Source organism: Pristiophorus japonicus, chromosome 5, assembly GCF_044704955.1.
Source record: "Pristiophorus japonicus isolate sPriJap1 chromosome 5, sPriJap1.hap1, whole genome shotgun sequence".
In the NCBI taxonomy this organism is placed as follows: domain Eukaryota; kingdom Metazoa; phylum Chordata; class Chondrichthyes; family Pristiophoridae; genus Pristiophorus; species Pristiophorus japonicus.
This window is the reverse complement of record NC_091981.1, coordinates 171994932-172017407: the sequence shown is the minus strand read 5'-3', so window position 1 is coordinate 172017407 and position 22476 is coordinate 171994932.

Here is a 22476-nt window from a genome sequence, read left to right as displayed (position 1 = left end):
ATCCTCCTAACTGTCTGTGGGGCAACAACCTATGGCCTCATGAAGAATCTTCTAGTTCCGGTAAAACCATCAACCAAATCCTATGAAAAATTGTGTACGTTGGTCCAGGAGCACCTAAATCCTAAGAAAAGCATTTTGATGGCGAGGTATCGGTTCTACACGTGTCAACGGTCAGAGGGCCAGGAAGTGGCGAGCTATGTCGCCGAACTAAGGCGCCTTGCAGGACATTGCGAATTTGATGGATTCCTTGAACAAATGCTGAGAGACTTTTTTGTGCTTGGCATTAGCCATGAGGTAATCCTTCGCACGCTATTGACTGTTGAAACACTGAATCTGAGCAAAGCCATAACAATAGCCCAGGCATTTATGACCACCAACGATAACACCAAACAAATTTTGCAGCATAAAGAGGTATCTGCCAGTACTGTACACAAAGTAACATCGAGCAGGAATATACATGGCAGAACATACACGCCGGCTGCTGCACGACCTCAGATGACCCAGAGTCCGCCATCAATTGTTAATGCAAGGCAGTTAACACCTTGTTGGCGCTGTGGAGGTGATCATCGAGCCCATCAATGCCGCTTCAAGCACTATACGTGCAACGGTTGCAGAACAATGGAACACCTCCAGTGAATGTGCAGGCGAGCTGCAAACCCTGCAAACCCTGTAAACCACCACGTTGCAGAGGAAGATCGATCCATGGTGGATCAGGCTGAACTAGAGACTCGAACCGAGGAGACAGAAGTGTACGGGGTACACACTTTCACCACGAAATGACCACCAATAATGTTAAAAGTTGAACTGAACGTAATTCGAGTATCCATGGAAAACTGGACACGGGTGCGAGTCAGTTTATAATGAGCAAAAAGGCCTTCGACAGGCTGTGGTGCAACAAGGCACACAGGCCCAAGTTCAGCCCCATTCTTATCAAGCTAAGAACTTACATCAAAGAACTGAACCCTGTAATTGGCAGTGCAGAAGTCACAGTCTCCTATGATGGAGCAGTGCACGAACTCCCACTCTGGATCGTGCCAGAGGATGACTCCACACTGTTCGGCAGAAGCTGGTTGGGGAAAATCCGCTGGAACTGGGACGACATCTGAGCACTTTTGTCCATCAACGATGCCTCATGTGCCCAGGTTCTGAGCAGATTTCCATCGTTGTTCAAGCCAGGCATTGGAAGTTTCTCGGGGGTGAAGGTGCAGACCCATTTGTTTCCCGATACATGACCCATCCACCACAAGGAACGGGCGGTACCGTATATGATGCGAGAGAAAGTGGAAATTGAGCTGGACAGGCTGCAGCGAGAAGGCATCATCGCGCCGGTGGAATTCAATGAGTGGACCAGTCTGATTGTCCCAGTATTCAAAGGCGACGCCACGGTCAGAATTTGTGGGTACTATAAATTAACGATTAACCGCTTTTCACCACAGGATCAGTACCTGCTACCCAAGGCAGACGACCTATTTGCGACCCTGGCTGGAGGGAAGACGTTCACCAAGTTAGACCTGACCTCGGCCTACATGACGCAGGAGCTTGAGGAATCTTCGAAAGGCCTCACCTGCATCAACACGCACAAAGGTCTGTTCATCTATAACAGATGCTAATTCGGGATTCGTTCGGCCGCGGCTATTTTCCAACGGAACATGGAGCGCCTGATAAATTCGGTTCCACGCACCGTCGTTTTCCAGGACGACATACTGGTTACAGGTCGGGATACCATCGAACATTTGAAGAATCTAGAAGAGGTTCTAAGTCGGCTAGATTGCGTGGGACTCAGGTTGAAACTCTCGGAGTGTGTTTTCCTGGCGCCAGAGGTCGAGTTCTTGGAAGAAGAATCGCAGCAGATGGCATCAGACCCACCAACGCCAAGGCGGAGGCCATCAAGAACACGCTGAGACCACAGAACGTGACGAAGCTGCGGTCGTTCCTGGGACTCCTTAACTATTTTGGTAATTTCCTACGCGGGTTAAGCACCCTGCTAGAACCCCTACATGTGCTACTGCGCAAGGGAGACGACTGGGTATGCGGGAATTCACAAGAGGCTGCCTTTGAGAAAGCCAGAAATCTGTTATGTTCCAACAAACTGCTTGTTCTGTATAACCCTTGTAAACGATTAATGCTAGCTTGCGATGCATCGTCATACGGGGTCGGGTGTGTGTTACAACAGGTTAACGAATCGGGGATTTTGCAACTGGTCCCTTATGCGTCCAGGAATGTGTTCAAGGCCGAAAGGGCCGACAGCATGATTGAAAAATAAATTCTGGCATGCATTTACGGGGTAAAAAAAATGCACCAGTATTTGTTTGGTCTCAAGTTTGAGCTTGAAACAGACCATAAGCCACTCATATCGCTATTCTCAGAGTGCAAAGCGATTAACACCAATGCTTCTGCCCGCATCCAAAGATGGGCGCTCACGCTGTCGGCATACAACTATGTAATCCGCCACAGACCAGGCACAGAGAACTGCGCTGATACTCTCAGTCGGCTACCATTGCCCACCACCGGGGTGGAAATGGCACAGCCTACAGACTTGCTCATGGTGATGGATGCATTCGAAAACGAAAAGTCACCTGTTGCGGCCCGCCAGATTAGGACCTGGACCAGCCAGGATCCTTTACTGTCCCTGGTAAAAAAACTGTGTCCTCCATGGGAGCTGGTCCAGCGTCCCAGCGGAGATGCAGGAAGAGATTAAGCCGTTCCACAGGCGCAAAGACAAAATGTCCTTACACAGAGGCCTTGGTGTCTTAGAAACATAGAAACATAAAAAATAGGTGCTGGAGCACAGCATTCGGCTCTTCAAGCCTGCACCACCATTCAATATGATCATGGCTGATCATTCAACCTCAGTACCCCACCCCAGCCTTCTCTCTATACCCCCTGATCCCATGAGCCGTAAGGGTCACATCTAACTCCCTTTTGAATATGTCCAACGAACTGGACTCAACAACTTTCTGTGGCAGAGAATTCCACAGGTTTACAACTCTCTGGGTGAAAAGGTTTCTCCTCATCTCGGTCCTATATGGCTTATCCCTTATCCTTAAACTGTGTCCCTTGGTTCTGGGCTTCCCCAACATCGGGAACATTCTTCCTGCATCTAACCTGTCCAGTCCCGTCAGAATTTTATATGTTTCTATGAGATCCCCTCTCATTCTATTCTAAATTCCAGTGAGTATAAGCCTAGCCGATCCAGTCTTTCCTCATATGTCAGTCCTGCCATCCCGGGAATCAGTCTGGTGAACCTTCGCTGCACTCCCTCAATAGCAAGAATGTCCTTCCTCAGATTAGGAGACCAAAACTGCACACAATACTCAAGGTGTGGTCTCACCAAGGCCCTGTATAACTGCAGCAAGACCTTCCTGCTCCGATACTCAAATCCCCTCGCTATGAAGGCCAGCATGCCATTTGCTTTCTTAACTGCCTGCTGTACCTGCATGCCTACTTTCAATGACTGATGTACCATGACACCCAGGTCTCGTTGCACCTCCCCTTTTACTAATCGTGTCACCATTCAGTTAATAATCTGCCTTCCTGTTTTTGCTACCAAAGTGAATAATCTCACATTTATCCACATTATACTGCATTTGCCATGCATTTGCCCATTCACTTAACCTGTCCAAGTCCCCCTGCAGCCGCTTAGCATCCTCCTCACAGCTCGCACTGCCACCCAGCTTAATGTCATCTGCAAACTTGGAGATATTACATTCAATTCCTTTGTCTAGATCATTAAAGTATATTGTAAATAGCTGGGGTCCCAGCACTGAACCCTGCAGCACCCCTCGAGCAACTGCCTGCCATTCTGAAAAAGATTCGTTTATTCCCACTCTTTGCTTCCTGTCTGCCAACCATTTCTCTATGCACGTCAATACATTACCCCCAATACCATGTGCCTTAAATTTGCACACTAATCTCTTGTGTGGGACTTTGTCAAAAGCCTATTGAAAGTCCAAATACACCACAACTTTTGTGGGGTAATCACGTGGTCTTGCCCAAGAAAGGCAGAGAAACATTCATACATAAACATTCATACGAGTCATGCGTGCGCCAGTGCAACACTTGCTCTCAACTGATCAGTACACCCAGAGAGACACCGCTAAGTTTGTGGTCGTGGCCCTCCAAACCGCGAACTAGGATCCACGTTGACTATGCGGGCCCATTTCTAGACAAACTGTTCTTGGTTGTTGTGGATGCTTATTCTAAATGGATTGAATGTGTAATAATGTCTGTAAGCACGTCCACTGCCACCATCGAAAGACTACGAGCCATGTTTGCCACACACAGCCTGTCTGATGTCCTAGTCAGCGACAATGGGCCGTGTTTCACCAATGCTAAATTCAAAGAATTCATGACCCGCAATGGGATCAAGCATGTCATAACTGCCCCGTTCAAGCCCGCATCCAACGGCCAGGCAGAACGGGCAGTTCAGACCATCAAGCAAAGCTTGAAACATGTGTCGGAAGGCTCGAGTCCTGCTCAGCTACCGCACAAGACCCCACTCGCTCACCGGGGTTCCTCCAGCTGAGCTGCTCATGAAAAGGGCGCTTAAAACAAGTCTCTCTCTTGTCCACCCTGATCACCTTGACCACCCTGCCCACGTCGAGGGCAGGTGGCATCAACAAAGCATGTACCATGATCGTGCAAACTTGTCACGCGATATTGAGGTCAAGGACCCTATGTTTGTACTCAATTATGGACATGGTCTGAAATACCTCGCTGGCACGGTCATAGCCAAAGTAGGGATTAGGGTATTTCAGGTCAAATTGGCCAATGGACTAACTTGCAGAAAGCATTTGGACCAAATCACATTGCGGTTCGCTAACAGCTACGAGCAACCCGAAGAGGACACCACCAACTTCGACCCTCCAACACACACACAAATGACAACTGACATCATGGTTGACCATGAAGCCGAACTCACCATCCCCAGCGGCCCGGCAAGGCCGGCTGCCCAGCAGCCCAGTGAAGAACCAACCAACTCACCTACACCTGCATTTGTACCGAGACGACCGACAAGGGAGCGAAAAGCCCCAGATCATCTCGCCCTGTAAATAAGTGTACTGTTGGCTTTACGAGGGAGTGATGTTATGTATTTAACCTTTAGCAAACTGTATCACACCACCACCAGAAGGCCTACCTGTTGGAGTCCCAAGGGATCCCAGCATCCATGTGGAGCATGATATATCAGCAGGCCATCCACACGGTACCTGCCTCCTGCATTCTGGAGTCTAATTAAAGGAGCTAAGGTCACACTTATTCATTGCTTACAGTACTCAGTTTCATCCTTTATTATGAGCGTAATAGTTAGTGCCCACCATTGACTGGGACATCAGACAGGCTGTGTGTGGCAAACATGGCTTGTAGACTTTCGATGGTGGCAGTGGACGTGCTTACAGACATTATTACACATTCAATCCATTTAGAATAAGCATCCACAACAACCAAGAACAGTTTGTCTAGAAATGGGCTCGCATAGTCAATGTGGATCCTAGATCACGGTTTGGAGGGCCATGACCACAAACTTAGCGGTGCCTCTCTGGGTGCATTGCTCAGTTGAGAGCAAGTGTTGCACTGGTGCATGCATGACTCTAAATCTGAGTCGATGCCGGGCCACCACACATGGGATCTGGCTATGTTATTGCCCCCCTCCCCGCCGCCCCCCCCCCAGAGGGGAAATGGGAGGTGCTAAGGATGGCAATTTCTAGGCTTGAGGGTTTACTAGATGGTTCTAGGTCTGAATCTATTTGGCTTGAGTTGAGGAACAGAGGGGGATTTCAATGGGCCTGAAATTTTGGTGCTGGGCGCTCGTCAGAAAATAGTAATAAAGATCCGCACCTACCTTTTCCTGCTGCGCCCTCCAACGATCCCAGTCGGAGGATTCCTCTCCCTGCACATCGGAGAGCATTCACGTCTTGCAGAGGCGCAGGCAGAAGCTGGAGTCACGTGGCACTGGACAGCCAATCAAGGTAAAGTATTCTCATTCATAATAATGAGAACTCCGTAAGTAGGACTTCTCATTATTATGAATCAGAAACACCCCGCCCCCAACACCAAAACACAAATAAAAAAATAGAAAGAAATCATCATATATTTGACATTAATTTAAATAAAGTTAATGAAAGTGTTGGAAAAAAATATATTTTTCAGATTTTTAAAAAAGCTTTGTAATTAGGGTTTAAAATAGACTTACCTTAGTGGGCAGGGTTTTTAACAGAAAAATGTGGCTTAAAATTTTATTTTTATATGTTTTTTATATCTTTTAAAACTCTTATGCTTGTAAAAATAGGCTATGCTCCTGATTTTACCAGACGCAAGAGTTTTAAGGACATTCGCTGGGCAAGAGATGGGCAAATAGCGCAATCTCACCCATACGAATGTCCTTGCTGCTGAGATGCATTGTATCTGTCAAGCCAGAACTTGACAGATCGGAAAAGCCAGTTTCTGGCGCATGCGCATTGTGCGCCGAAAACCGGCTTTTACGCGGCCTCGTCGGGTCCGTACACACTCCGTATGGACCCGGCGAGGCTGAAATTTCAGGCCCAATATGTCTCCAGGCTAACAAGGAAAGAAACAGTGTTGGTTCTGGGAAATAAAGTGGGGCAATGGAGTGTGTTACAGTACGACATCATCTGGCTAACAGCGACAACAACATAATTCAATTTAAATTATGGAAAGAGAACAGAAAATATCGAAAGTGAAAATGTTCAACTGGGGATGAGCTAATTTCAGTGATTTAAGAAAGGACATGGTAGAGGTAGATTGGAAAAAGTGATTGCAGGTAAAGCAGGATCAGACCAATGGAGGGCATTCAGGGAAGAGGTGGTTCAGGTACAAACTCGGCATATTCCTTTGAAGTGAAAAGGTACAGCATCCAAAGATAATACACACTGAATGACAAAGGAAATAAAAGTTAAAATAAAACATAAAAAGGAGGCTTATGACAAATGTCAGGAGCAAGATTCAGTTAATAATCAGGAAGATTCTGGAAAGTACAGGAGGGAATTGAAAAAGTTAATACATGAGGCAAATAACAGTTATGAGAAAAGATAAGCTGGCAACATTAAATTAAACCACAAAACATTTTGTAAACATATAGGCTAAAAATTGGATAGCCCCCGAAAACAGGCACGGGGATTGCAATGCATGATTAACCCGCACCCATTCAATGCAATGCAGGCAACATACAAACTTTGTGGTGCCTGCTAATTATGATAGTGGTGTGCAGCCCAGCACAAAATGCGTTGCTGAGTGGCTGCACGCTCAGTAGGGGGCCCAAGTTCGTGCGAGGCTAGCAACAATTAAAGTTAGACTCCACTTCTTAAAGCCAGTCTGCACCTCTTACAGGTGCATTCTGGCTCAAGAGGTACTAGAAGTCATTGTAGAGGAGTGTGTGACCTACAGAAGGGTGAAAATGGTGTAACATGGCAGAAAGAGGGCTCCCAGAATTTTGGATGCAGCAATCGAGGCTCTGGTGCAGGAGGTGGACAAGATGAGAGATATCCTGTATCCACAGGGGCCAGGCGATCCTCCAGACAGACACTGAGAAGGGAATGGGAGCAGATACCTGTCGCTGTCAATGCAAGCAGTTTAGCCCAAGGACCTGGATGTATTGCAGGAAGAAGTTTAATAACCTCACACGAGTGGTCAGTGAATTCATCTTCAAAAGCCATATCTCATAAACTGCATCATTAGCCTCACACATGGCTCAATTCACCATACCCACATTACTCACCTACACTTCTCTATCAATCATGACTCAGAGCTCACATTCATATGCTCCATCTCACTCTCACACACTTACCACTGCCACAAGTCCCACACTCACATCTCACAGTTTGCACACACGGCCAGCTATTCAACCATGACAGCTACATCAGCCAAACACAATGAACCACACTCACTGATGCACTTCCCTTTCTATTGCAGGACATGATGGCGCACAATCGGAGGCAGCTGCAGCTAACAGGAGGGGAACAGGCGCACCTCCATATCCTGACCCTGCTCGAGGAGACGGTGCTCGTCATAATTGGAGTGGCTGTGACTGAGATGGCATTGAAAGCACTGAAGGTGACAATATGCTCATATCTAATCCTCCTTCTCACATCCCACTCTACTCTCATCCCACAATCTCTTCTTACTTATGTCATATATATATATATCTCCACCCAGTGGACTACTATGACATTGCAGCCAGTGCTGTTTACAAGAATAAACAGTTCAGATCAAATGACAAGCTTCCTGAAGTGATCAGTCATCCTATAGCCTGTGTGTTGGTGATGTCATACTGAAAACATAACATTTGGCGACAAGAATGGAATACTCGGATAACAAAGCTGAATTTTTTGTTGGTGGATGATTCAGCCAACTGACAGAGAGACTTTGAGAGCTTCTCTGTTTTGATTAACAGCTACAAATTCAAGATAAATTACAAGCACACTTGTCTGAACTGCCAGAATCCAGTTGGCCACGCCTATGGGAATAATAGGGCACTTGGGGGAGTTTCAATGCAACCGTGAAAGTTTCAGAGTATATGTGGAGTGGCTAGAAATGTTTTTCACCGCAAATAATATCCCAATGATGAAAATGGTGTTGGGCTATTTTTTTAACAGAAGCAGGGTCTGAGGTGTATGAAACCCTGAAAAATGTGCTTGTGCCTGTCAAGCCAAAGGACAAAGCAGATTCTAACTAAGCTAGAACAACACTACAGTCCTGAGCCCCTGGAAATTGCTGAAAGTTATTGTTTTGGAATACGAGATCAGTTAACCGATGAAAGTATCAGTGAGTACAAAGTAACATTAAAAAAGCTATCTATTCACTGTAATTTTGGAAACTTTCAGGACCGAGCATTGCATGACCACTTTGTTTGTGGGATGAAAAATTATGCGATCAGAAGAAAGTTATTGACAACTCCTAACTTAACTTTAGATTTAGCTTGTCAGACAGCTTTGTCAATAGACATGGCCGACCAATATTCCAGAGAATTTCATACCATTTCCAGTTGTCAGACAACTGAGGTGAATAACCTGCAGGTTAAAAGTAAAAGGCAGTTAGGCCCCAAGATCTCAGCAATTGGCCAAGGTAACAGAGCATTGAAGTCATGCTATCGGTGCTTGGGACAACACATTACTCAAAGTTGTCCATATATGAAGGCAGAGTGTTTCTTCTGCAGGAAAACTGGGCATCTTTCGAAGGTATGCCAACTGAAGACTAAACCAACTTTCAAAGCTGTAAGTAGAAATCCCCAGAGACTACATAGCATGGAAGAAAAACAACAGGACGACGAGGTTTTAGAGCTACACATCATCAGGAATTTGAGGGTAACTAACAGCGATTCGAAAAGTATCCTCATCCACGTAGATGTTGCAGGAACCAAGATACACATGGAAATCGACATCCATGAGTGTTGTACCAGAATCGCTATACCTCGACAAATTGCGTGATTTCCCATTGGAGAAATCAAAGATAGAGCTGTGAGGCTACTCGGGAGAGAACATTCCTGTGGTAGGTCATATCATTGTACCGCTGAAATACAAAGATCAATTTAAGAGCTTGCCTCTCTCAGTGGTGACAGGAGACAAGCCTGCCTTACTAGGAAGAAATTGGTTAGGATCACTGAAGCTGGATTGGAATGAGATTTTTCATGTTGAAACGAGATTCGCATCAAAGGATGATGTCATCAAGAAGTATCCGAATGTGTTCTGTGAAACGGGCAGTCCGATCCAAGGCTTCAAGGCGAGTGTCAGGGTACAGAAGGACGCTAGACCAGTTTACTGCAAGCCACATAACGTACCATATGCACTCAAGGAGAAAGTTGAGCAAGAACTCAAAAGACTAGAGACTGAGAACATTATCTCGAAATTAGATCTATGTAATTGAGCTACACTCATTGTTGTTTTACCTAACTCTGATGGTAAGGTAAGGTTGTGTGATCATTATAAAGTAACCGTAAATCAGGTTCTAGATGGTAATTTCCCCAATACATTGCCTAAAGCAGGAGATTTGTTCACAACACTGACAGGTGGTCAGATCTTCTCATAGTTGGATCTTACAAATGCCTATTTACAACTTGAACTAAATGTGGAGTCCAAGTCATGTTTGACTATAAATACTCATCTAGGCCTATATCAATTTAATAGGCTACAGTTGGAGTGTCTTCCGCCCCTGCCATATTCCAAGGGTTGATGAACCAGATTTTGCAAGGTATTGAAGGGGTAGTATGTTATTTGGATGACATACTACTTTCAGCACCAAACAGGCAAATTCATAATAACATATTGAATGAAGTCCTCAAACAGCTAGAGAAGCACAGAGTACGAGTGACTGCTCGCAAGTGTGAGTTATTTCAAAGCTCAGTGGCGTACTTAGGGCACAGAGTTTACATCCAACCAAGGGAAAGATGGATGCAATCAGAAATGCACCCACTCCCAAGAATGTCACTGAACTTCGATCATTTTTGGGTCTTTTGAACTATTATGGGAAGTTCCTACTAAATTTGGCTACAGTGTTACATCCACTGAATGCAATATTGAAAAAACAGGTCCATTGGAAGTGGTCAGAAGAATGTGACACAGCATTCAAGGAGTGTAAAAGCCAATTGGTAGAGAGCACCATGTTAGTTCACTATGACATATCGAAGGAGATCAAGCTAGCTTGTGACACCTCTCCATATAGAGTTGGGGCAGTGATCTCTCATGTACTACGTAGTGGGGAGCAGAGACCAATTGCTTTTGTTTCACGCACTCTTGGTGCCAGTGAGCGTAATTACGTGTGAATCGAAAGGGAAGCTTTGGCATTAATTTTTGAGGTCAAGTGGTTCCAAAAATACTTGTATGGTTGTAAGTTTACTATCGTTATGGACCATAAGCCTCTGACAGCAATCCTCCATCCAAAGTCCCCAGTTCCAACATTAGCTGCAGTCCGAATGAAGAGATGGGCTTTGATTTTGTCAGCATATACATACGTTATTGAATACAGACGATCAGCTGATCACAGTAATGCTGATGCTATGTCTAGATTGCCTTCCCCATCATAAGGTACACCTGAAAGGGAAGAAGTGTTCTTTTTTTCATACATTGACGAACTGCCAATCAGAGCTGAAGAGATTGGTAGAGCAACCAAACATGGCCTAGTTATGTCAAAGGTGTATGATTATATCGCAAATGGATGGCCAAACCAGGTAACAGACAAAGATATTCATCCATTCTTCATTCGTAGGAATTAATTATCAGTCGATAAAAATTGTATCATGTAGGGTGCAAGAGTGGTTATACCAAATAAATTCAGGTCCAAATTATTAGGAGATCTTCATGACCAGCACCTGGGAATGTGCTTGACCAAGAGTTTTGCATGCAGTTACTTATGGTGGCCAGGTCTAGGTAAAGATATAAAGTACATCATCAGTCAGTGTACAACATGTCAATTGGTAAGCAAGGAACCACCATCAGTACCGTTACAGCCATGGAAATGGCCTCCCATGTGGCAAAAGTTACACATCAATTTCGCTGAGCTAGAAGGACAATTGTGCATTATGATGGAAGTGGTTCGAGGTGTTTCCAATGCAGAAAATAATAACAAGTAAAACATTAGATATTTTGCGAAGATTATTTTCTTCATTTGGCCTCCCAGAAGAAATTGTTTATGATAACGGACCACAATTTTGTTCAGAAGAATTTCCACAGTTCACGAGCAAAAATGGTGTGTACTTTAAATGGTGCATCGGAGCGCACAGTACAAATTGTAAAACATGCCCTCATCAAACAGATATTGAATCCAAATCGAAAGAAAGGACAGTTGTCATTGGACCACAAATTGGCTAATTTTTAAATTACGTATTGTAATACTTCTCATACAACTACTGGTGGAACACCAGCAGAGTTGTTTCTCGAACGACAGCCATGAACCAATTCTCGTTGTTAAAACCAAACTTGGCACAGTCTGTAGAGGAGAAACAATTAAGACAGAAAGCGAATCATGATAGCGGTAGAGTAAAACTAGTGGGGTGCCGCAGGGACCCCAACTATTTGCAATTTATATTAACGACTTGGAAGAAGGGACTGAGTGTAACATAGCCAAGTTTGCTGATGATACAAAGGTGGGAGGAAAAGCAATGAGTGAGGAGGACACAAAAAATATGCAAAAGGACATACATAGCCTAAGTGAGTGGGCAAAAATTTGGCAGATGGAGTATAATTTTGGTAAGTGCGAGATCATGCACTTTGGCAGAAAAAAAATCAAAAAGCATGTTATTATTTAAATGGAGAAAGATTGCAAAGTGCTGCAGTACAGCGGGACCTGGAGGTACTTGTGCATGAAACACAAAAGGATAGTGTACAGGTACAGCAATTGATCAGGAAGACCAATAGAATCTTGACCTTTATTGCAAAGGGGATGGAATATAAAAGCAAGGAAGTCTTGCTACAGTTATACAAGGTATTGGTGAGGCCATACCTGGAATACTGCGTACAGTTTTGGTTTCCATATTTACAAAAGGATATGCTTGCTTTGGAGGCAGTTCAGAGAAGATTCACTAGATTGATTCCGGGGACGAGGAGGTTCACTTATGAGGAAAGGCTGAGTAAATTGGGCCTCTACACATTGGAATTCAGAAGAGTGAGAGGTGATCTTATCGAAACGTATAAGATTATGAGGGGGCTTGACAAGGTGGATGCAGAGAGGATGTTTCCACTGATGGGGGAGACTAGAACTAGAGGGCATGATCTTAGAATAAGGGGCTGCCCATTTAAAACAGAGATGAGGAGAAATTTCTTCTCCCAGAGGGTTGTAAATCTGTGAAATTCGCTGCCTCGAAGAGCTGTGGAAGCTGTGACATTGAATAAATTTAAGACAGAAATAGACAGTTTCTGAAATGATAAGGGTTAAAGGGATAAGGGGTTATTGGGAGTGGTCAGGGAAGTGGAGCTGAGTCCATGATCAGATCAGCCATGATCTTATTGAATGTATGGCCTACTCCTGTTCTATTTCTTATGTTCTTATGTTCTTATAAAAGAGAGAAGTGTGAAATTAACTCAGAAGGTGAGAGTGAAGAACCATCACCATAAATGGTTAAAGTTGTTACCAGGAAGAATGGCGAAGATATGTGGTCCTCGCACATATTTGGTCAAGATGTTTGATCATGGACAGGTTACATTTGTTCACATTGATCATATTTTACCTACAGACTTGGAAGGAGTTGAAGGTTGGAATGATTCGATTATTTCTGACTCATCTGATAGTTTTGATACAAGTAAAGTACCAGGAGCATATCCTACATCAAATGTACTGGAAGCAAGTCCAAGAGAAAGTCAGAATTTAACTCTGAGTCCGAGTCAGGCAGACAAATAGTCTGAAGTTGTAGAGAGTTCAAATGTAAATCAATGGCATCCCTTGGAGGAAAACTTTCCTCAGGATCAGCCTAGAATGAGTCTAAGTTCAACACCACATTTGGAAGATTCTGTTCAAGAGCGAAGGTATCCCCTTCGAAACAGAAAACAAGTTTTTAAGCTTGATTTGTAAATATGGCAAAATAAGTCCATGGACTAGAACCTCCACTTTTTCTGCATGCTCAGTGCCCACTAACGCCAGTTTACCGCTGAAATGATGTATAACACCCATATATTGCCCATTCTGCACAAAATGGAAACTGACGGGCTTTTTTAGAAGACTTATCGGCGAGCGTTATTTTCCCAATGGGCTTAAAGCCGAGAAAAAATATTACCGCCCGCCCACTTTTTTTGGGCGGAATCAGCAGAATGAGCGAATTCATCGCCCATAATATCACCCAGCATTACTTCCGCATGAAATTAACGCCGAGATTCAATATTAACGCCCGCCCAATGTTTTTTGTCGTAAAGAGCATATTTACCCAAACTAGCGGCCATGGAGATTGCTCATCTTCAATTTCACCACCTCGCACACATATCGCCCACAATATCGCTCCCTCAAAAAACCGCCCTCAAAAAGTGGAACTAACCGGAACGAATGCCAACAGTGTGACTGGCATTTATGTGAGGAGCTGATATCGGAAAGATTTGCCTAAAAGAGCGCTGATGTGAGTGACAACGCTGATACACTGCTGTGTGTGTGCAGCTCAGGCATCAATGGTGCCCATCATCTTGGTGCCAGTTAAAGTTTACGTTGATTGATGTTAAGTTGTATTTAACCCTTTCATGGTAAGGAATCACCAGTGTATAACGGTCCAGCTATCCGAGACAATGTGCAACAAAGTTATGTTCAATAACAAAAGTTTAATACCAACATTGGTCTGAAATCATAAGTATCATGGCCAATAACACCCAACCCCTGCCCACACCCCACTTTTTCCACCATTGACATAAATCACATGTTCCACATGTCCACCAACACAGAACACAAAGGCAAAGCAGGAGTGTGGTCCCCAGCCCCCATACATTGCAACAAATTGCATACACCCAGATGGAGATATAACACAGCCATCACCTGCGCACATGCACCTCACTTTCCTTCCCCCCTCTCCTTCTTCTCCCCACCTCTACCCCTTCCCCTCCTCGCTCCATGGCTCCTGGCCAAGGAGCTCCTCAGGTGGTGCCTCATTGCGGGGCATGAAGGCAGATGCGGTGGCTGCACGGGTACGGGAGTGGGCGTGCAGACGGGGCAACATTCTCTGATGCAGAAGCAGGATCTTGGTCCTTGCTCACATCTGTCGTTTGCAGTGGTGGTGCGGAACCTAGCGGTGGAGTGCCACGCTCTGGGACCACTGGGAGGCCTGTGGCAGCAGTGTTCCTGTCTATTGCACCCAGGGACTCTGCCATCCGAGGAATGTACTCGGTCATGGTGGCCAGGTGTTGGGATATGCTGCCCAATGCTTCGATGAGCTGGTCACCAATGTCTACAATCCTCCTGGACAATTGTACCATCTCTCTGCTGTCATGTCGTGTTCGTGGAACAGATCTGCCACGTCCACGAGGCCTCCACGGTGTCGGCGCCGACCTGGGGACAAATGGTGTGTCCTGTGGAGAGGTGCTTTGAGCCGGCACCTCCAGAGTGGAGGCGGGAATGACCGGAGGACCACTAGATGGCCTTGGGGTGGAATGGGTTCTGGATCGTGGCGATGCAGGTGCTTCAAGGTCCGCACACTCATCCATCGAGAACAGACCCAGCGGATTGATAGGTGACAGTCGGAGCTCCTCAGCACCAGATGTAGTAGGATCGTCCGCCGACTCCTGCCCCATGCCCCCACCTTCTGGCCTCTGTGGCCTTGCCTGGGGCCATGCTGCTGGCTGAGTTGCAAGACACAAATGAGGTTCTTCGAGGAGAAGGGGGTGCAAGGATGACAAGGTGAGTCCAGCGCTACACACAGCATATGCACGACAAAAGCACCACCGCTCTCAAAATCATCGCAGGCATCACATTTCATGACCATCAACATATTGTGCATTCCAATGATTTTCATTAGGCTAGCATTATTTCTATGATACTTTTAGAAATCATCTATCAAAAATGATTGTTCGGATATGAGTGGGTGTGGCATCTATTGACTTTACATCATGCAATGGTGTAAGCTTTACTCACATGGCATCACTTCAGGGTCTGCAGATGCATCTGTAGCTGTCTGGGGGTGCTTCCCCACGGGTGCGAGCACCCGCTCCTCCATCTCTGTGACATCACTGGGGACTGGTGGCCCCCCACCCGTTCGCCTCTGCACAGACCTCATCGTCGATAGCTTCTTCTGTAAAAGGTGACATGACATGACATGAGATCATTGTGTGATATCATTGCTAGGTACTGTCACAGAGACTGATACAACACATAACCAACAGATGTAATCATGATTATTATCATTCTTTACCTAAAGACGCACACCGTGACCGCAGGCTTTGAGTAAAACATTCCCGGTAAAAATACAAGATCTCACATCTGTTGATAGTCACTCATGACTGTTACATATCAAATTATATAAATACATAAGTAGATATAAATCAATGTAATACTTACTCTTGCGGATCCGAAAAGGTCGTTCCATCCTTTGCTGCATTGGTTGCCCTCACGCACCTCGCTGGTTGCCGTCGAGACCACCTCTGTTATCTCGGTCCATATCATCTGGCAGGCCTTTGGGGTGGGCTTCCCACACCCTCTCTGTGTCAAATCACCTCAGGGTGACTCGACCTCCTGCAGGAGGCAAACATTTGCCTCGTCCGAGAACTTCCTGGTTCTTTTGCGGCCTCCAATGTGCTCCTCTCCCACCTCACTGCTCTCTCTAGCGTCAGTCTCCACAGCATGCTGTGATGCCTTCTCTCTCCATTATAGGGCAAATTCTGTCAAATATGTGGCTGGTAACAGCTAATTTTTGTTTGCCTACTTGCTGTGAAGGTTCAAAGTCTCTTTCCTTCCTCCCAAAGCAGCCACACCACACCCAGCCATGCCTTCAGTCCCTCTGCTCCCTCTCTCTCTCTCCTCTTCTGCGCATGCCATGGTGACCCTTGACCTCCAGAATCGCGGGAATTGAGCGTTGCCATGCTGTTGCTAACGATGGCCACATTTTACGGCAGAAGGTCAAAAAAATTTAACGCTATTGCCCATTTGATATCGCTCATGGTAACGTCCATTTTCATGTGTTTTGAGAATGGGCGAGACGCCGGTGATCTGAAAACCCTTTACCGCCCACGCCGGAAATAACGCCCAATTTTGGGTGATAAGCACAAAAATGGAGGATCTAGCCTCATATATTTTGTTATGTATAACCATGCAAGTTATGTATGATGATTGTATTACTTCTTCATTAAGGAAGGAGAAGTGTAATATATATAGCTTCATCTAGTGGACTACTGTGACATTGCAGCCAGTGCTGTTTACAAGAATAAACAGTTCAGGTCACCTGACAGGCTCCCTGAAGTTTTCAGTCATCTTATCGCCTGTTTATTTGTGAAGTCGTACTGAAAATGTAAAAACTTACAAAGTGCACATGGTGTAAGGATGCATCTATTGCTTTCTCCCCTGACAACAACCCCACCCTTGTGCCTTTCTCATTTCTGACACCCAAGAAATTGAACCTGGCCAGGTATTCATGCAAGAAGACGGAGAGGAAGTGGACAGTGATGTTGGAGAAGAAATACCGTCACTCAATCTGATACTTGCAGCTACCAGCTCAGATACTGGCACTGCACGGACTTTAGAGGGAAGCTTAGAGGCGGGATCTACACGCGGTGAGTCATCAAGCACAACTGGGCTGTAGCCAGGCAGGGGGAAAGGGTAGCTCAGGTGCCAATTCTCCGGAGGGCGACATCGCACAGACTTCTGCTGCACAGGACTCAGATGAGGACTTCGATGGGGCAGCCAACAGAAGGACGATGATGGATATGCACAATGAACTGCTTGGTGCATTGGCAGGCCTGCCAGAATACCTGACTGCACTGTCAAGAAGCATGGAGAAGTCCACCAACCTTGCACAGGTCTTTGTGCAGAGCTTGGAGCCTATCCTTTCCAGCGTGGAAGAGGTGGGAAGATCCATTAACCCACTTGTGGACCCAAACATCATGCTGCGTTTGATGGCCGAAGTCTTAGCTTCCATTCCAGTACAAGCCACCCAACGTCTGAGTGCTGCAATGGAAGCTCAGACTGAAGTCATGCAGGTTCAGCTTGCTGCCACGCGAGCACAGACTGCTTTCGTCATGGCTGGGTTTACCAGTGTTGAAAGAGTATTGCAGGGTGTCACAGCAATCTAGCAATCTGTCCTGCAGCAGATTACTAGGATTACTGAGGTGCTGCCTCTGGTGAGTGGCATTGGCTCCGTGAAGGATGAATCTGCTGTCCTCTCTCAGGATGACAGCATTTGTCCTCCCACCATAACCACTCCGCTAAGTGCCCTTGCTGTTGCTTCTCAGCCAGCTAGCCCAGATTACTACCGCCCATGCTGAGGTGATGCAGTCTGAAGCCGGATCTACTAGGCCCAGAGCTGCTCGAGATCATCCTGCAAGGTCATCTGCAGTGTCTCCCACTGAAAGTGAGCAGCCTTCCAGCAGACAGGTAGAAGCACTGGGACAGGCAAAGGCACACTGAGGACAGGCACTAAGTGAATGCACAAGGGTGGTAAGTTGACCTTTGAATGAAATATTGTAATGGTTTGATCCATAAAATTGCTTTGGAATGTTTATTTTGTAGTGGCTTTTATTGTAGCATTGTGACCAAGAGGATGTTGTGATGGTTAGTAACAGAGGGAAGATAAGGTGTGGGACTATTGGGGATTTGGGGAATGGGATCGTGTTCACTGGTACTGCAGTCGGATGATCCGATCGCAGACAGCCTGGGCAGTAAAGAGCTGTCTGGGCTGTCTCCCACCTTCCGCTTCCTTCTCATCTGCTTCCTCCTCTTCCTCCTCCTCTTCCTCCTCCTCAGCCGTGCTCCTAGTGGCAAGAGCTGTGCCTTCATGATGCTGAGGTTGTGGAGCATGCAACAGACCATAACGAACCTTGAGACCCGCTGTGGAGAATACTGCAGGGCTCCTCCAGAGCGGTGCAGTCAGTGCTAGCATTGCTTAAGGATGCCAATGGTCTGCTCTATCAGATTCCAGCTGGCAGCATGGCCTTCGTTATATGTGTGGTTGGGTTGTCCAGTGGAGCCATGAGCCAGGTGGTCAGCAGATAGCCCTTGTCACCCAGAATCATCCTTTAGTTTGTTATAGTGGCTCAAATGTGGATGGTATAGTGGACTGCTGTAGCATGAAGGCATCATGGCTGCTGCTAGGTTACCAAGCATTCACTTGCTGAGCATGATGCACTAAGTATGGTCATACACCAGCTGGACATTGAGGGTGTGTAATCCCTTCCAGATTTCTGAATTGAGATGCGTGCCCACAAAGCAATGTGTGTGCAGTCAATGGCATCCTGCACCATGAGGAAGGCTGCTAGTCTGGCGAAACCGCATGCTCACTCCACCTGCTTCTCTCCAGCAAGAGATAATGGAATTTGTTCAGCTCTCCTTGCATACAGAGCTTCAGTGAACTCCCCTTATATAGTAGTGAATGGTGAACTGGGAGATGTTACAGATGTCACCTGGAAGGAGGTCAAACCGAAGAAGCTGAAGGCCACGGTCACCTGTACAGCCACTGGCGATACCGTCCTCACCCTGGACTGAGGCTGCAGGTCTCCCTGCAGCAGGTGGCAGATTTCAGTTAGCACCTCCTTAGTAAAATGGAGATGTTGCATGCACTGTTGAGGTTGAGGTAGGAGAATTGCTTCCTGAAAACCCTGTGTAGATATGGTCTCCTTCTCAGAGCCCTTCTCTCCTCCTCGTCGTGCCTCTTGTAGCAGCTTGTCCTGCTCTGTGTCGCTTCTGTTCATTCTCCCTGTCATGCTGCAGGCCAAGGGGGATACAACCTAATGCTTCCATGCCTGGGAGTAACTGGTCTGAGCAGACCCCATGCAAATGAATACCAAGTCCTTGAGCATGTACCACCCCACTCCTTGTAGACTTTGGGCAACTTTGAAGAAAAATCCCTTTAAATAGCACTGGTGTGGGGTCCTTCATGTTGTTGAACTCATGTTCAGCTGTACGAAGTGAAGAGAGGGCGTTACTTCCAGCGTTGACGTCGAAAATGGCAACGCTGGCATTAAATCAGTGTTACACATTGATTGAAGTCACAATCTGCCCACTCTACATAATTACGGCGCACACTCCCAGCACTGACACTAACGCCCTCACCAAAATGGCGTCCGTTGCGGCATGCACCTTAAATGTACATGCAGTGCTTGGACCCCATCTTCGAGCCAATTTGGCACCCATAATGCCCAAACATCGGGAGCTACATAACTGAATTTTTAGCCCATAAAGTGTAAGCGGTTTGCCAGGGAAAAATGTGGGCCTATTAAGGACCAAAAAGAAATCTTCATGTCGAGGCAGAGGACATGGATAAAGAATCACATTCTTCACAAAGAAACCAGATGATGTGTAGGTTACACTAAAAGAGGCGAGGGAAGTTATAGAAACATAGAAACATAGAAGATAGGAGCAATAGTTGGCCATTTGGCCCTTCGAGCCTGCACCACCATTTAATATGATCATGGCTGATCCTCTATCTCACACCATATTCCCGCTTTTTCCCCATACCTCTTAATGCCTTTATTGTGTTCCTAACACAGATGAGACTGCACACAGAGAGGTTAAAGTAATAGTGACCTCAGTCTTTATTAAGACACTCCAGAGTGAGGAACAGGCCTTGGGGGCCGGTGTATATACAGTGCTACTAAGGGGTGCTGGGATCCCTTGGGACTTCAGGGGATGCACTCCCTGGTGGCGGAACATGGGAGTGCATGCTTTACAGATACACAACATCACTCCCCCGCAAAGTCAAAGTGAAAACTATTTACAAGGTGAGGCGGCCGGGAGCCTTTCTTTCCCTGGTGGACCGCCTCGGTACAAATGTCTGTTCTGGTGTGTTGGCTGTGCCCTCGCTGGGCTGGCGTGTTGTTGGCCCTGCAGGGCTGCTGGGTGAGCCTGGCTTTGCTGGGCTGTTGGGCGTGATGGGTTCGATTTACCGGTCTGGGGTGGTGTCGTTGATCTTTTGGGTTTGTGTTGTGGGCTCGAAAAAGGTGGTGTCTGCTGTGGGTTGTTCAGGGCAGTCTGTGAACTGCAGCCTCGTTTGGTCCAGGTGCTTTCTGCAAATTTGTCCATTGTTTAGCTTGACTACAAACACCCAACTCCCTTCTTTAGCTATCACCGTGCCCGTGATCTATTTGGGACCATGTCAATAGTTTAGCACATACACAGGGTCATTCAGCTCAATTTCCCGTGACACAGTGGCGCGACCATCGTTTACATTTTGTTGCTGCCGCCTGCTCCCTACATGATCATGCAGGTTGGGGTGAACCAGTGAGAGTCTGGTTTTAAGTGTCCTTTTCATGAGTAGCTCAGCAGGGGGCACCCCTGTGAGCGAGTGGGGTCTCGTGCGGTAGCTGAGCAGTACTTGGGACAGGCGGGTTTGGAGTGAGCCTTCTGTGACTCGTTTAAGGCTCTGTTTGATTGTTTGTACTGCCCGCTCTGCCTGCCCATTCAAGGCTGGTTTAAATGGGGCTGAGGTGACATGTTTGATCCCATTGCAGGTCATGAATTCTTTAAATTCGGCACTGGTGAAATATGGCCCGTTGTCACTGACCAGTATGTCAGGCAGGCCGTGGGTGGCAAACATGGCCCTCAGGCTTTCAGTGGTGGTGGTGGCGATGCTTTCCGACATTATTTCACATTCAATCCATTTTGAAAAAGCATCCACCACCACCAGGAACATTTTACTGAGAAACAGGCCTGCATAGTCGACATGGAACCTTGACCATGGTCTGGAGGGCCAGGACCATAAACTTAGTGGTGCCTCTCTAGGTGCGTTGCTTAACTGAGTACATACGTTGCATTGCCGTACACAGGATTCTAAGTCAGAGTCAACACCGGGCCACCAAACGTGGGATCTGGCTATTGCTTTCATCATTACTATGCCTGAGTGTATGCTGTGGAGATCCGAGATGAACGTCTCCCTGCCCTTTTTGGGTAGCACTACGTGGTTACCCCACACCAGGCAGTCTGCCTGAATGGACAGCTTGTCCTTTCGCCGCTGGAATGGCTTAATTAGCTCTTGCATTTCAATGGGGATGCTGGCCCAGCTCCCATGCAGCACACAGTTTTTTACTAGGGACAGCAGAGGATCTTGGCTGGTCCAAGTCCTAATCTGGCGGGCTGTGACAGGTGATTTATCATTTTCAAATGCTTCCATGACCATCAACAAGTCTGCGGGCTGCACCACCGTCAACAAGTTTGCAGGCTGCGCCATTTCCACCCCCGTGGTGGGCAATGGTAGCTGACTGAGAGCATCCACACAGTTCTCGGTGCCTGGCCTGTGGCGGATGGTATATTATACGCTGATAGCGTCAGTGCCCACCTTTGTATGCGGGCTGAGGCATTAGTATTTATCCCCTTGTTTTCAGTGAACAGTGATATAAGGGGCTTGTGATCGGTTTCCAGCTCAAATTTGTGGTCAAACAGGTACTGATGCATTTTCTTTACCCCAAACACACACGCTAATGCCTCTTTCTCAATCATGCTGTAGGCCCTCTCGGCCTTAGACAAGCTCCTGGAGGCATAGGCGACAGGTTGCAACTTCTCCGCAACGTTAGCTTGTTGGTAATACACACCCGACTCCATACAACAACGCATCACATGCTAGCACAAGTCTTTTACACGGGTTATACAATACAAGCAGCTTGTTGGAGCATAAAATATTTCTGGCTTCTCAAAAGCAATTACTTGTTTTTTTTCCCCGTACCCAGTTTTCACCTTTACGCAATAACACATGTAAGGGCTGTAAGAGGGTGCTTAACCCCAGTAGGAAGTTACCAAAATAATTGAGGAGTCCCAGGAACGACCGCAGCTCCGTGGCGTTCTGTGGCCTGGATGCATTCCCGATAGCCTCTGTCTTGGCGTCTGTGTCCCGAATGCAGTCCGCCATGATCTTTCTCCCCAAAA